General features: G+C 41.9%; 1 protein-coding gene across 13 annotated transcripts in view; it reads left to right on the top strand.

The window, feature by feature from the left end:
- IP6K1 (inositol hexakisphosphate kinase 1) overlaps window positions 1–12,878 on the top strand; it is a 37,710-nt gene that overhangs the window by 1,563 nt on the left and 23,269 nt on the right. For 6 of the 13 annotated variants that reach the window (XM_080350203.1, XM_080350199.1, XM_080350207.1 and 3 more), the window contains one exon: window positions 3,469–3,568. The exons of 2 other annotated variants lie outside the window; for them this stretch is intronic. The gene's annotated coding sequence lies outside the window, so the exon portion shown is untranslated. Of the gene's footprint in view, window positions 1–3,468; window positions 3,569–3,601; window positions 3,682–4,288; window positions 4,374–6,690; window positions 6,719–10,396; window positions 10,543–12,301; window positions 12,406–12,878 lie in introns of those variants that run through there. 5 more of the 13 variants (XM_080350206.1, XM_080350208.1, XM_080350202.1 and 2 more) reach the window with 5 other exon arrangements.

The following is a 12,878-nucleotide window of genomic DNA, read 5'->3' as shown; positions in this document are numbered from 1 at the left end:
TATGTAGCAAGATTACATCCAGTTGCTGTTTCAACTGTGTAAAACCTGTTTTCTCGATGTTTTGAATTGTCCTAATGCTCATTTTTCTTCTGATAGCATTAGAGAGTGTTTCTGACCCTCCCCAGCATTTTCAGCACAACTGCTTCCAGGTGTGTGGATGATCAGCGTGTGCCATCCTGGTTAGAGCCTGACAGGCAGATCTGGTGGCCTTTTGTTTCCTGTCTAATAAGGACTTTTGGGAAAGCAGGGGCAGTGATCCTTGGCTCCTTGAGGGGGAAGCTGATGTACCACAGGGCTGGAAAGGGTAGGATATGCTGGTAGGATTCTAGCGAACAGGACTTACGTCATTCCTAGATTAGTTTCTAATCTGGTTATCTGGTAGGTCCCTTGTAGCAGTTTTTTGTGTTTCTTATATAGAAAAAGAGAAAGTGAGGATGATTTGCTGTTGGAAAAGGGGACAGTTTCTAGGATCAGCTTCCAGTCACCATGAGTTTTGGTTGTGCCACCTCCCATGTGTAGCTTCAGAGTCCCTTTAAGCTCATGGAAGTATAGACTACAACCAGCTGGAGATTCTTACCCTGTCACTGGTGCCAACTGGGGTGTTTGTACATACGGGAATGAGAGTTCCCTGACTCACGAACTGATCAAACTGAAGACCAGCAGCATTTTTTCAATCTCCCCACCATTTTAGGCATTTTGCTGGTGCAAGGGCAATGGTGGGAACATAGTGGTGGTGGATTGGAGTCTTTTTCTTGTTCAGGGTGACCTGCACTGTGTCTGTGAAACAGTGCAACAATGTGCTTTTATATATTTATTGTGTTATATAAAAATATAATTTAAAAAATTTACATATATTTAAAAATTAAATGAAACAGTGGTGCACATGCTTCTTTCCTGCCTCTGTTGTGACTAGTGTCATCCTGTGCTTCGTCATCAGGATGCCAGTACTAGGCACGTCCTTCTTGTAAAAATATTCTGGAAGGCAAAATTAGATGCGCTTTGGGATCCCATCTCCTGATAGGTTGTGCAAGTCAACTGACTTGCAAGTTATTCTGTGTGACATTGCACAGAGTGAGAAGTCAAGGTTAGAATCACAAGCACTCCGAGGCTAGAAAATGCCCAGGCTGACATAGTACTTGCACCCTTAATCAGTTAATTAGCCTTCTGAACAAGCATTATTTCTTCTTAATCATGCAGTTGGATGCTATTCTCATCCCATCCGAGGTGCCTAGTGTGTTTTTTTTTCTCCTTTCCGCCCCCACATATTGAGCTTATTCATTTTGGGTAGAATTATCAAACTCTGAAAATGTGACCTTGTTGAGCTTGACTTGTGCACGATGATGAGCCCTGTACAAGTGTAGAGCTGTTTCTTGGCTACCTGCTCACAGGACACACTGTCTTTGGTTCAGTGGATCACCAAATGTTTGTAAAAAGGTTTAATCGCTTGTCTTTTTAGTTTTTTTAGTGGATTTCTCTGTGTCTAAAGGCTGTCACAGATTTGGTGAGTTTTGACTGGCGCACTGGGGTGTGGGGTGGCACTGTCTTGTTTCCATTGGAATAAGAAACGTAGGTGGTAAGTTTGAAGTTGAATATTCGCAGTCTGTGTTTGATAGGAGGTATGTTTCTTCCATCTGTGTTTGAAATGCAGATACTGAAGCTACAGAAAATCTGTCAGAAGCCTTGTTTGGGCCATTGCCGGGGCATCGCATTGTAACCCAGGCACTTCACTTGCTGCTGTCGGGTTCCCCCAGTCTGCTCACTGGGAATCAGCTTATAACGTGTTTGAGACGTGTGCATCACAGTTGAGTGTTGACACTGGGATTTATAGTCTCAGAAGATAGTATTGAGAGAAAACTGCAGCCTGATTTGTTGACTCTTACATTTGACAGTGTCACACCATTAATCCTGGTGCCGGGCAGGGTTTAGATTTGAACTTGAGTTGCAGAGTTTGTCTGTGGCAGGCAGGTCAGTAGCGCTGTGGCTCTGTGGTTGTTTATATAATGTGACTTGCCTCAGAACAACTGCTTTTATTTCTGACTTCTCAGTTTTTTGAGAAGGAATGTATCAAAACCAAAGCTAGAAAATACAAGATGTCCCTAGTAAGCTCTGACATGGGTGAGCTAGAGAAAAGGAGTGAAAGGAAAGAAGAAAATGCGACAGAAACCTCTGCAAGAATCGTGTCAAGTGTTTGTATTACTTGCTGCAAACTGAAGGAACCCTTCAGATGTATGGAGAAGCAGCTAGCAGTCTCCCCCTTTTACATTCCTGATGTGACAGGAATGCAGAGCAGGATGCTGGTGAGTGTTTAATCTCAGGTTTGTTGCTGCTGTTGCAGGGGTGGTGAGGGCGGAAGAGGAAGCATTTGTGCATGGCTGCTTAGTTTCTGTTTTGCACGCATTGCCTGTACGCAGTGCTTGTGCTGTTCTGATGTGGCAGCAGCTGTTATTTTTGGCTTTCCCAGCGTGCCATTCGGGTAGATGTACTTTCTGATGGATGCAGTTCTCTTAATTGGCATGTTGGGGTGCTTGCGCTTCCTCTGTAGTCCCCCTCGATGTGAACTCTGCTCTGCAGATAGTACTAAGGTGCAAGTCATTTGCCTTCATTTATTTCTGTAGGCTTGTCTATAGGCATTTTGAGTGGCATTAACTGTGTATAAAAAAACAAGCTTCTTTAAGGTTTCTTTTATTTTGCATAACCCTTGTCAGTATGTGCTTAGTTTCATTCGCAACAAATGATTTTATCCCGTTCTCTGGGAGTGAAGGAGTAAGCTTTGCTATTACAGGGTGCCTCTCTATCTGTATAACGATATCGATGGTAGTTAACATTGGTGCAATTGTTCCTGTTCATAAATAGCATGGGCGTAGCTGCCATAATTATATTAGTAGAAGATCTGTGGCAACCAAATCTGATAAAAGCAGTAAAAAAGGTTATGAGATGTAATGTGTCTATCCTGGTAAGATGTTACTACATGTGGTTGAGAGCTCCAATAGATAAGCTGTCTCTGATTTAGCTTTTGTAGTTAGATTATCTGCTCTACCAGCTGTCCTGCTTCTTTGCCAAACGCTACCTCCCGTGTATTACATTAGGGCCTTCAGCAGTGCCTGTTCGGCTGCCACAGTTTAATATACTTGAGCCCTTTTTCATTAATACCCATCGGTGTCTTGTGAAGAACAGGCACGCATCCTGTTCGGTTTCACCTGCTGCTTGGTCATCTTCAGCTGAGGGATGGAGGCAGCAGTGGGGGACAGAGGTTCCCTCAGCCCCCAGTGGTATGTGTGGTAAAGAGCATCTGTCAGAGTCCAGAGAAATGAGTGAGAGCATTTGCATCCTGAAAGGAGCTCACTGTGAATTCTGGTCCAGACTCGAGGGAGAGTGTGCTCTCAAACGTTCTGAATTGATGAGCAAGTAAAGATCTAAACAGAAGCTAATTTAGCGCTTGCTAACTCATTTCCATACAACATCTTCCAGGCTGACTTGCTTCTGGCATCCTGCTCCCTCTTGATTGTGAGAGGTTGGCTCCATATTCCAGTGACTGCTCAACAGAGAGAGCTTGGGTGACATCTCTAAGGTAACTTTTTTCTGCTTTGCCCAGAATACATATGCTGCAGCCACATTAAATACCACGCAGAGAGAAAGAAGCTGCTTGCTTTTTACCTCTCGCTTTGTAATTTCACTCTTCAAGTAAGTATATGTAGATATGGTTTGTGGGAGGTATGCTTTCATCCTTAGAGGATACTACAGGCATGCCCAGGTAAGTTCACTAGTCCTATTTTATATTTGTTAACTTTTAAGCAAGTTGGTGTAATTTCTTTGTTAGAAGAGCTAAGCTTCCAAGATTTGGAGGCTAACTCTTATTCTCTAGGAGCTCTGGCCATTTAGGTGGCTGAATTGCAGCTGAATTGTCTTATGATGATTTTGGAGCTTTAGCATCGTCTGATTTTTATTTTTTTCTTTTCTGAGATGAGTTAGCTGCAACATGACAGGCTGGTTCGACAGTCTTCCGGGCTGAAGGGGATTACTTTGTGCTGTTCTAAATTTGGAAGAAAGTCTAGCATACCTGTTTTTTTCCCCAGTTCTTTATCAACAGAGATATGACTCAGTAGTAGTACCTGTGGTAAAAGCAGCTGTTTGCCAGCAGACTCAAATGATATCATTTTTGAGAGACTGTGGGTTTAAATAGTGGCTGTGTCACATAGTTCACTTTCCGGTGGAAAGGCCCCTGACCTGTGTGACTGACTGTCTTTGCTTGGTTGAAGTGCAACAGGTAATGACAAAAGATGCCAAGCTCCACAGCTGCCTTCCAGGAGTGGTGCCTTCTCTACAGGGGATGCTGCCATGTCTTTGTCACAGCTGACTTAAGTGCTGATCTAAAGGTCAAATATTGTATAGTGCTCATTCTGCTTTGACATTTCTCTTCCCCCCCTCCCTTTAATTCTATGCTGAGCTGCATTTTCCCCGTTTCTTAAACTGCCAGAGGGGGTTTATGTGAAATATAATGTAATGTTTAATTGGTATTAGTATTGTCCACTGTTGATATCAAAAGTATTGCCAAGCATTTAAAAAAGTGGGTTTAGAAATCTTAGAAAGGCAGAAGAAGATAGGACTGGCTGTTTGTTCTGTGTCCTTTGACAGTACTGTCTGAGCAGCTTAAGAACGTGTGGGGAGACAGTCATGATCTCATTACAGCTAACTATAGGCGATAAGCAGCTTTGAGCACCAAAATCAGTGCACCAGTGAATGCAGATGTCAGTGAGTTATTTAAAGCAGGAAGGATTGGGGAGAGAAGCCTAAGGGCTGTGTAGTCCCATGTCTTAGTCAGTAGCTGAATCAAACCAAAGAATAACTTAGATGAAAATGTTGGCGCTGTTGCGGAAGATGAGGTTTAATTGTGCTCTTGTGTTGGTTTGGGTACTGTTGTAGATTAAGTAACACTGGTAAAATTCTGGAGCTTGGGAAGGCACTCGGAACACTTGCTGCCTAGTGGAGTGTATTTCAGTTTTCCAAACCATAGTCAGTGTGTGAAGCTACATGGCAGATCTGAAGAAGGTGTACCTGTTAGATCATGGAGTTGACTCTTACCCCACAGATATCAGTCTTTTGAATCTATCTCAAAAATATTGTTAAAACAGTCTGAAGCTCACTTTGTGTTGAAACACCTCCACACCTCCCACAATAAATCCCACATCAGGTTAATCTTGAGTATGTGGATTTTGCTTAAATTAAATGGATATTGTGGATAACCTTACTTTTGCAAATATTGGAATGGTTTGCTTTATTTCCCATTTGTACCAAATATTTTTTGGTTTTGTTTTTTTTCCTTGTGCTATGCAAGTGCCATTTTCTTTGGCTGGGTACAAATCTTCTTCATCTAATTGAGGTCTTAAATTTTCTGCAGTTCTTAACCACAAGTGTTGACCTGAATACAATTATTAAAATTTGAAGTTAAGCTAAATCTGAACCAATAAGCATTATCAGGCATGTTTTATACATCATCTGGTTTTACAGAACGGAGAGAAAACCTCTAACTCTGTTAGCCAAACTGAGTTGGTACCACTGGTTTGCACTATGCAGAATCTGAATAGTTTTCACTTTTTCTTGTTCAGGTGCTATGCACTCTGATATTTCTTTTTCCCATACAGCACTAAGGGTTTCTGGTTTTCCCCTGAACAATTTTTAGCTTTAGTTAAGTAAGATGACAGGTATTTCTGTTCCTGTGGTCTATTCATGATTCATGTAGCATCCTTAGGACTGACAGTTCCATATGTATTTCAGCAGTTGAGAATACAGTGGACCTACTGACAAGTTGGTCCACCTAGTAACAAAACCCAGTTGTCTTAAAAATTAAGTCTGATTTGCAAATGTAGCTAGACTCAAGTATTCTTAGTTAAAATAGTTAAGGGTATTGTATCATTCACCAGCCAAATGTAAACGAAGCTCTTTATTCCCTAGAGTTAAAATATCTTCCTTAAACCTGGCAGTTAAAGGTTACAACTTAGATTGCGAAGAGTTTCCAGACTTTGTGGCTTTTGTATTTCATCCTATTGTGACGTGACAACTAGAAGAAAATTCAAAACCTTTAAAAAGTTCTGGTAAGGTCAGTGTCTTGTGGCAGTGAGCTGGGCAGGTTGACTCCTCTGTGAGCGCAAAGCAGCTTCTATTCTTTCAGGTTTGTTATCATTTGCAGTTTTCTTATGACCTTCAAAGAGGAGAACTGTATGTTATTTTCTACCCTTACTGCTTGCTAGTTTGTGTCTTTCGGTCTGGGAGGGTTCACTTCTGGCACCTCTTACTATACTGTATTGGACTGGAGAAGAAAAAAAGTAAATTTACTTTCCCTTGCTATATATGGCCTGTCATGTATTGTAACCTAGATGGCTGTGAACATTCATCTGATTTAGCAATCTGATGTTTTGTAGAACCTGCAACACACTTTTCCAGTATCTCAAGATGATTTTAAGGTCTGAAAAATCGAGGTAGCTTTTATGCACTTAAGACAGACCTGCTATTAAAAGCGAACTTGCCACAGTCTGTGCGTCTTCCAAGTGAATGTGTGCTGTGCTTTTTTAACATATGAGGCAAAAGTAGCTTATTTATATATAAATGAGATGCTGCACTTAATAATTAGATGCAAGCAAATTTGACATTAAATGAGGTTTAACACATTATTTTCTTTTTGCTTTGGCTTTACAGCTCTGTTACTCAGCCAGCGGCCTCAGTTGTAAGTGGCACTCAGGAAAGCCTGTTGGAAAGAGCTTTGAGCTCTACTTCAGCAGCTTAACATTTAGATAAGATATTGGAAATTTGTGACCTGTAGAGTGTTTACAAGAACTTGTTTGCAACTGCTGCAGTGAATAGTTAAATATAGGCTTAGTCTGTCTGATTGTTCACTTGAAAAAGAGTTTCTTGTTTCAAACCTTCAGAACAGAATGAGTGTTCCAAGAAGCCAGCTGCCCTGTGTCAGTGTGTAAGGGGAGTAATAGTGAAGTTTTGGAGTATTAAAGGTCCCTTTCCTTTGGAAGGAGCTGAAGAAATATAGTAGGGTGAATTGTGTTCAGGAACTGCAGCTTTGGCATCTCAGAGCTCCAATCTCCTTGAATATTTCTTTTTGCAAAGGTAGAGTTACATTGAATCCCTTGGAAGTGTGAGGTTTGTTAGAAGAAGGTACCAGAGGATGCCAGTGCTGGCTCCTGATCTGGTAAAATGATCTTGCAGACATTTTAAAATGCCGAGTTTTGTCTTTTTGCCCTTCAAAATGCATAGCACCTTGCCAAGCTCAAAGCTATGACCAGCCATCCAGTTCGTGTGCCTTCTGAGAAGACAGCCTCAGGTTCTGATGCCCTTTCGTTTTCACTCAGGTGGCTGGGGGCGCCTGTTAATTCTTTGCCCTTTACCTCCCAGAGCGTGCTGCAAGCCACAAAACAACCCCTGAGGTATTTTAACAGCTTTAAGATTTTTCAGTATGAGTGATTGAGAGTCTGACAGATTATGCTGATCCCAGAAGAGTAACAGGATAACAAAAGGCCCAGATCAAAATCCCTTCCATGACGCTGAGCTGTTTGTCCTGTGTGTTTTGCCCTGTTGGATTTTTTTAATGTCACAAAGGATGTGAGAGTATCCTTGTATGAAATTCTCTTTAGAGTTGTAGCTAGTTTCAAACAAAATCTGCTCCTTAGCTTTGAGGGGCCATCACATACTGTGTCATATGTTTTACTTAAATTATGTACTAGCTTTAATGCACTATCTGTGTCTAAAATAGGTTTGTTATGACAGAAACTTTAAGTTGTTTCTTATTCAAAACCTCAGAACAAAAATGTTGCACTTTATACCTGTATTTCCATGTCATTGTTTACTTTATTGCAGCACCTGCATTGAGGCTTTTTTCTCTAATACGGAGCTCAGATTTTTCTCTTCTGCTCTGTGTTTTTTTAATTTTCTTTTTTTTTTTTTTAATTTTTAGTGGCTTGACCATACAAGATAATGTACTGTATATGAGAATGTACCTTTGTTTGGTACTTTCTCATTGAAAAGAAATCACAATGAAGAAGTGTCAAGTTGGGAAGTTAGAGCTCGTGTTTTCTTGCCTGTGACCCTTGAGGGTCATCTGCTTAGGAAAATTAAACTGATATCAAGCAGGGGACATGGATTTGCAATGTGATTATGTGGCTTTAGCTCCCTGTGGACGTGCTTATAAGGTCATTTCTGCTACAAATGCTTGGGACAGCTGCGTTAATCAGCATGTTCACCCTTGCCTACTGCAGCTCTGCCAGTGGAATCCCTCAATGTAGATACAGTTACAGTGGTAAAACCGCACTTTTAAAATACAGCTTGTTTTGCTTGGGGTATTGAGAAGGTAGACAGTGATGTGAGTGCTTTTTTTGTCATTGTGACTAGCATGTGAGCTATCGGCACTTCTTCTAAGGAAAGAAGGATTAAGTAGAAAAGTAGGGCCCCAAAATGTGTCTTTTTCCAGCTGAATTAATTTTTTTCATCAGTAGTGTAAAAATAGAAGGGGCTGCAGCAGCAGTAGAGGGCACCTTCTATCAGTTGGCCTGGTAAAAGACTTTTACCTATCCTTACAAATCTTGCTAGACTTATTTCAGAATGTGTGGCCATTCAGCATTGCAGGGCAACCTTTCTCATGCAATAAATTGTGTCCTGAGTGTTGATACAATTCAGAATATGTCTAATTGCCTTACATTTCTTTTCCTCTCTGACCTTTTTCAGAAGCTTAACAAAGCCCCAAACTTTGTTTAATGTCAGTATCTCAGAACTCTGTTAGCAGAAGAAACCACTAGATAACAGCTGTTCCTTGTGCTTTTGGCAGAAGAATTTGTTTACCAGGGTGAAGTGAATTTGTTTGGATAATCTTGCTTTTATGCTCTGAAGTCTTTCCTTGGAACCGATGTGCTCCTAGATTGTGCTTTTCTATTTCTGCCATTTGAGCAGAAAAGTTGCTAAAGGGTTTGGTTCTTCAGCCAAACACAGCACTGCATTCACTTGCAAGGGATGCCCTAATTCAAGTCTGTATTGACAAACTCAATTCAATTGTTGATAGACGAGGACACAAATTCTTAAAATCTTGAGAATTTAATTATCAGGTAAAACTAGGTTGGAATGGAGTGTAGTGGGATCATGGAAAAGGAAATGATCATCAAATGGCAAATTGGTTTTCAAAACCAATTTACCAATGGCTCAAGTACACCAGGACTGAATGGTTTGTCCAAGATCACTGAAATGTTCAGTGGAAGCACCAAAAACAGGAGCCTATTCCTAGTTCTTTTCCATTTGGATGACCTCAGATTATGATTATCTAAATACTCTCTTAACCAAACCAGCTGAGCACTTTGCTGACCTGTTAAATTTCAGTGGAGAGATGTAAGAATTGCTGTATTTCTTCTAGCTTTAAGTGTTTTAGCAGCGTTCAGACAAAAGCTGCGCTGTCCGGTAAAACCACATGATGCCATTTGGGACCTGCCAAATGTAAGTGGTGTCAGTTTCTTCATGTAGAAAAAGCCAAGTGTAGCTAAAGCAAAATGTTCGTTCAGCTTTATCTTCACAGTAAGACAGAGGAGCAGAAAATTCTAATGCAGGTGCCCATCCATTCACTCTCAAAGTCACTTCAGGCTGCTGAAGTGCCCTGGTGTATCTCTGCCCACATATGTGAGATTAAAGTCCCCTTGAGCAGTGAAATTCCAGATGGCGTGTGACTGTGAGGGTTACTTCTACTGGCTTGTTTTACATGGAGGGGTAGGTGGAGCTCGTGTGGACAATGCATTAAAGTCACAGTATTAAGTCTTTTTTTGTTGCAAACCACTGTTTGTGTAGCCCCTGCAGTTTGGGCAGAACTTCCTCAGGTCAGGGTGCTGCTCTGATGGGGTCTGGTGGTGACAAGGTGGAGGCAGGACCCACGCCATGGCTAAGCACACGTTTGCTTCTGGCTACAAGTGAGAAGATGTGTGTAGTACTGATGTTTGCTTGTTTCAATCTTGGGCTTGTTCTTTCTACCAGCACAAGTTGTACTGAATGGACATTGTTACGGATTTCTTGAAGGCAGAAATTCTATAGTCCTCATTTCCTTTTAAGGGAGCCAGTTACTTTGGAATCCCTTTATCTAACACTGTTCCATGTCATTAATTCTTGGACAGCTCAGAAAAAGGGCAATGTATAGATCTGAGGACAAGATGGATCAGAGTGGTGTCACAGCCTACAGCGTATCATAATAATTGTAAAGTTGCTTTACAGTGAGCTTGAAGCAGACCAAATTAAATGATGGTTTTGAAAGGCTCTAAGGGTGCGATTAGCTTGCTGTGATGGTTCTTTGTGGCAAGTTTGTGTTCGCCTTTGCATAGCTCTCAGACTTGATAGGTTTAAATCTAGATGTTGTCCTAATTCCTAGGAAACAAAACATTTGTGCTGCTTCCTGAGTGCTGGAGCCAGCTTCTGCTCCTCACCAGCTGACTCTGCAAAGGAACGGGGGAGCGTGGAACATGACGTTGCTCACAATGTGCTCTTTGGATAGAGTTCCTGGGCCTCTGCTGCAAGGTCAGTCTCTTTAAAATGAGAAACAGTTCGCTTCACAGATCCTAAATGGCTGCTCAACAGTAGCCATGCTCTGTTCCTTTGGAAATTCTCTTCCCCTGTCACAGCTGGGAGTGGTACGTGGGCTCTTTGCTTGGCTTTCCTCCTCAGTGGCCCACAGGAAAAGCAGAGACAAAGGAAAAGTGTTTGAATATCTACTGAAGTTTTGTGAGCAGCAGAGTGTTGCAGGACTGCGCTCTGGAGGTGAAGAGGAAAGTGCAACTCTTTTTTGTCGTGTTTTTTTTTTTTTTTTTAAATGCTGCGAAATGCAAAAATGCTCCAAGAGTAGCACAATGTTTTCCTTGTTAGCAGTGGGAGGAAGAGGCAAGTGAGAGAATTTTTCTTCTCTGGCCCTAATGAGGTCTGTTTATCTTTTGCATTTAAGATCTCTGGGTAAATATGTGGGGTGGCGAGTCACTGCAAAAGGATTTTTGCTTAAGTCAGGTCTCAGTCAGCAGCTTAATAGAATGTGGTTTCCAGAACTCGTGGAGAAGGTTTATGAGCAGTTAATGCATATCATGCAAGTTTTGCTCTAGCTGCTGCAGTTTTTTTATATAATTTATTTTGAGGAGTTAAGTATTGGAGATACTGGGGTAAAGGACAGGGAGTCTGCATTGTGCATGTGCATCATGACCTGAGAAATGGATCAGCTTAGTCTTAACAGCTGAGCTGTAGTGAATTGTCAGGGTATTTTCTGGCAGGCATGAGGTTTCAGTGTACGGGTAAAAAAAAGGCAGTTTGAGTCTGTCTCTCTACTTAGTAATATCCATGTCTTTACTGAAGGGACTCTTGCTTGAGGCAAAAGCTCTTTCTGGTTTTCTTTTGGTTGTTTGCCCAAGTAAACAATTTTATCATTGGAAATAAATACTTAAGTTTTCAAATCCACCTTGTTCCCAGAAGGGGGCAGGGGAGACTTGCGAGTTCTGGAGTCTGATAAAACAGACTTTTGTTTGCTTCTGTTCCCCTTCTGTGCTTGCTTTCGGATGCAGCAGGCACTGCCGTCGCTTTGGCAGTGTGAGTGTGGCACAATGAGGTCCCTCCTCCATGCCAGAAGTCTGCAGCGATGACACAGGCTCTGAGCATTTTGTCCTTTGCTTCTTTTTCTTTGAGTTTTCTTCTGCCATGCCCCCTCACCTGATATGCCGAGATATTACACATATAAAAACCATGAGAATATGGAGTCTGGCTAGTTGGCATCTAACTGGGTAAAAATCTTAGCTCCTTATTCCATTATCTGGATTTTTCTTCTTAATTAAAGCTGAAAAGAAGCTTCTCCATGAAACTTTTTTTGGGATTTTTCGGGAGAGGCCCAGGTCTGCTCTTTAGAGAGCTGACTTCCCTTTGCTAAATTCACTCAGCCTGGCTGACAGTGAGAGGGAGGATTTTTTGCCAAATGTTTTAGAAATGGGGTCACGCAACTCTCCAGCAAGCTGGTTTTACATCCTGCAAGAGGCCTGTGGTTTCTTTGACAACCTGGAAGACGGACAGAACAAACTCAGCTATGTTAGTTTGCATTTCTGTCTTTGAATTGTGGAAACAGCTTCTTTCTCTCAGGATAGTGTGCTTATTACAACATCCCTGATAATTATGAGGTAGCTTCTATTTCCACATCAGCAGTAAAAGGCTAAACAAAGGCTGTGCTGAATGGTGTGGCTGAATGAGTGATGGTTGGCACAGGCTTGTGTGAGGTATTCAGTGCTTTTTTTTATGCCTCACTCTTCAGCCATGAGGTCTCCTGGGCCCCTCTGTTCAAGACAGTATTCAAAGAGGAAACAGCAATCGGAAGCAAGTGAAAAGAGAATGAGAGACTGAGAGAATTTGAGCCATGTGAGTCTGTGGGACCTGATGGGCTGCACCCAAAGGTGCTGAGCTGGCTGTGTCCTAATGTTGCTGCAGAGGTGTTGTGATGTCTCTGATCACGTCACAAAGGCACGTGTTGCATTTGTCTTCAAAACAGACCTAAAGGATAATCTGGGGACCTACTAGCTGGTCATATTCCCTTCAGTCCCGGGGACAGTTGTGGGTCAGGTCCTTTTGGTGTACACCTGTCTGGGCACGTAGGAATGTGATTGGGAAAAATTGGGATGGATTTACCCAAGGTAAGTTGTGTCTGACCCACATTGTTGTCTTCTGTGATAAAATTTGCGGAAGAGGAAGAGCTCTAGATGCCGTTAATTTTACTGGGTGTTTTGGTGCTGTTTCTCACGATACTCCTGTATCCAAGTTGGGACATTGCGGTCTGGGTGAGTGGAGTATGAATTCAAGCGCATCGGAGAACTGTCAAGAGAGGAGGATGAACT

The sequence above is a fragment of the Nesoenas mayeri genome, assembly GCF_963082525.1.
Source record: "Nesoenas mayeri genome assembly, chromosome: 10".
In the NCBI taxonomy this organism is placed as follows: domain Eukaryota; kingdom Metazoa; phylum Chordata; class Aves; order Columbiformes; family Columbidae; genus Nesoenas; species Nesoenas mayeri.
This window is presented reverse-complemented; position numbering and strand designations above follow the sequence as displayed.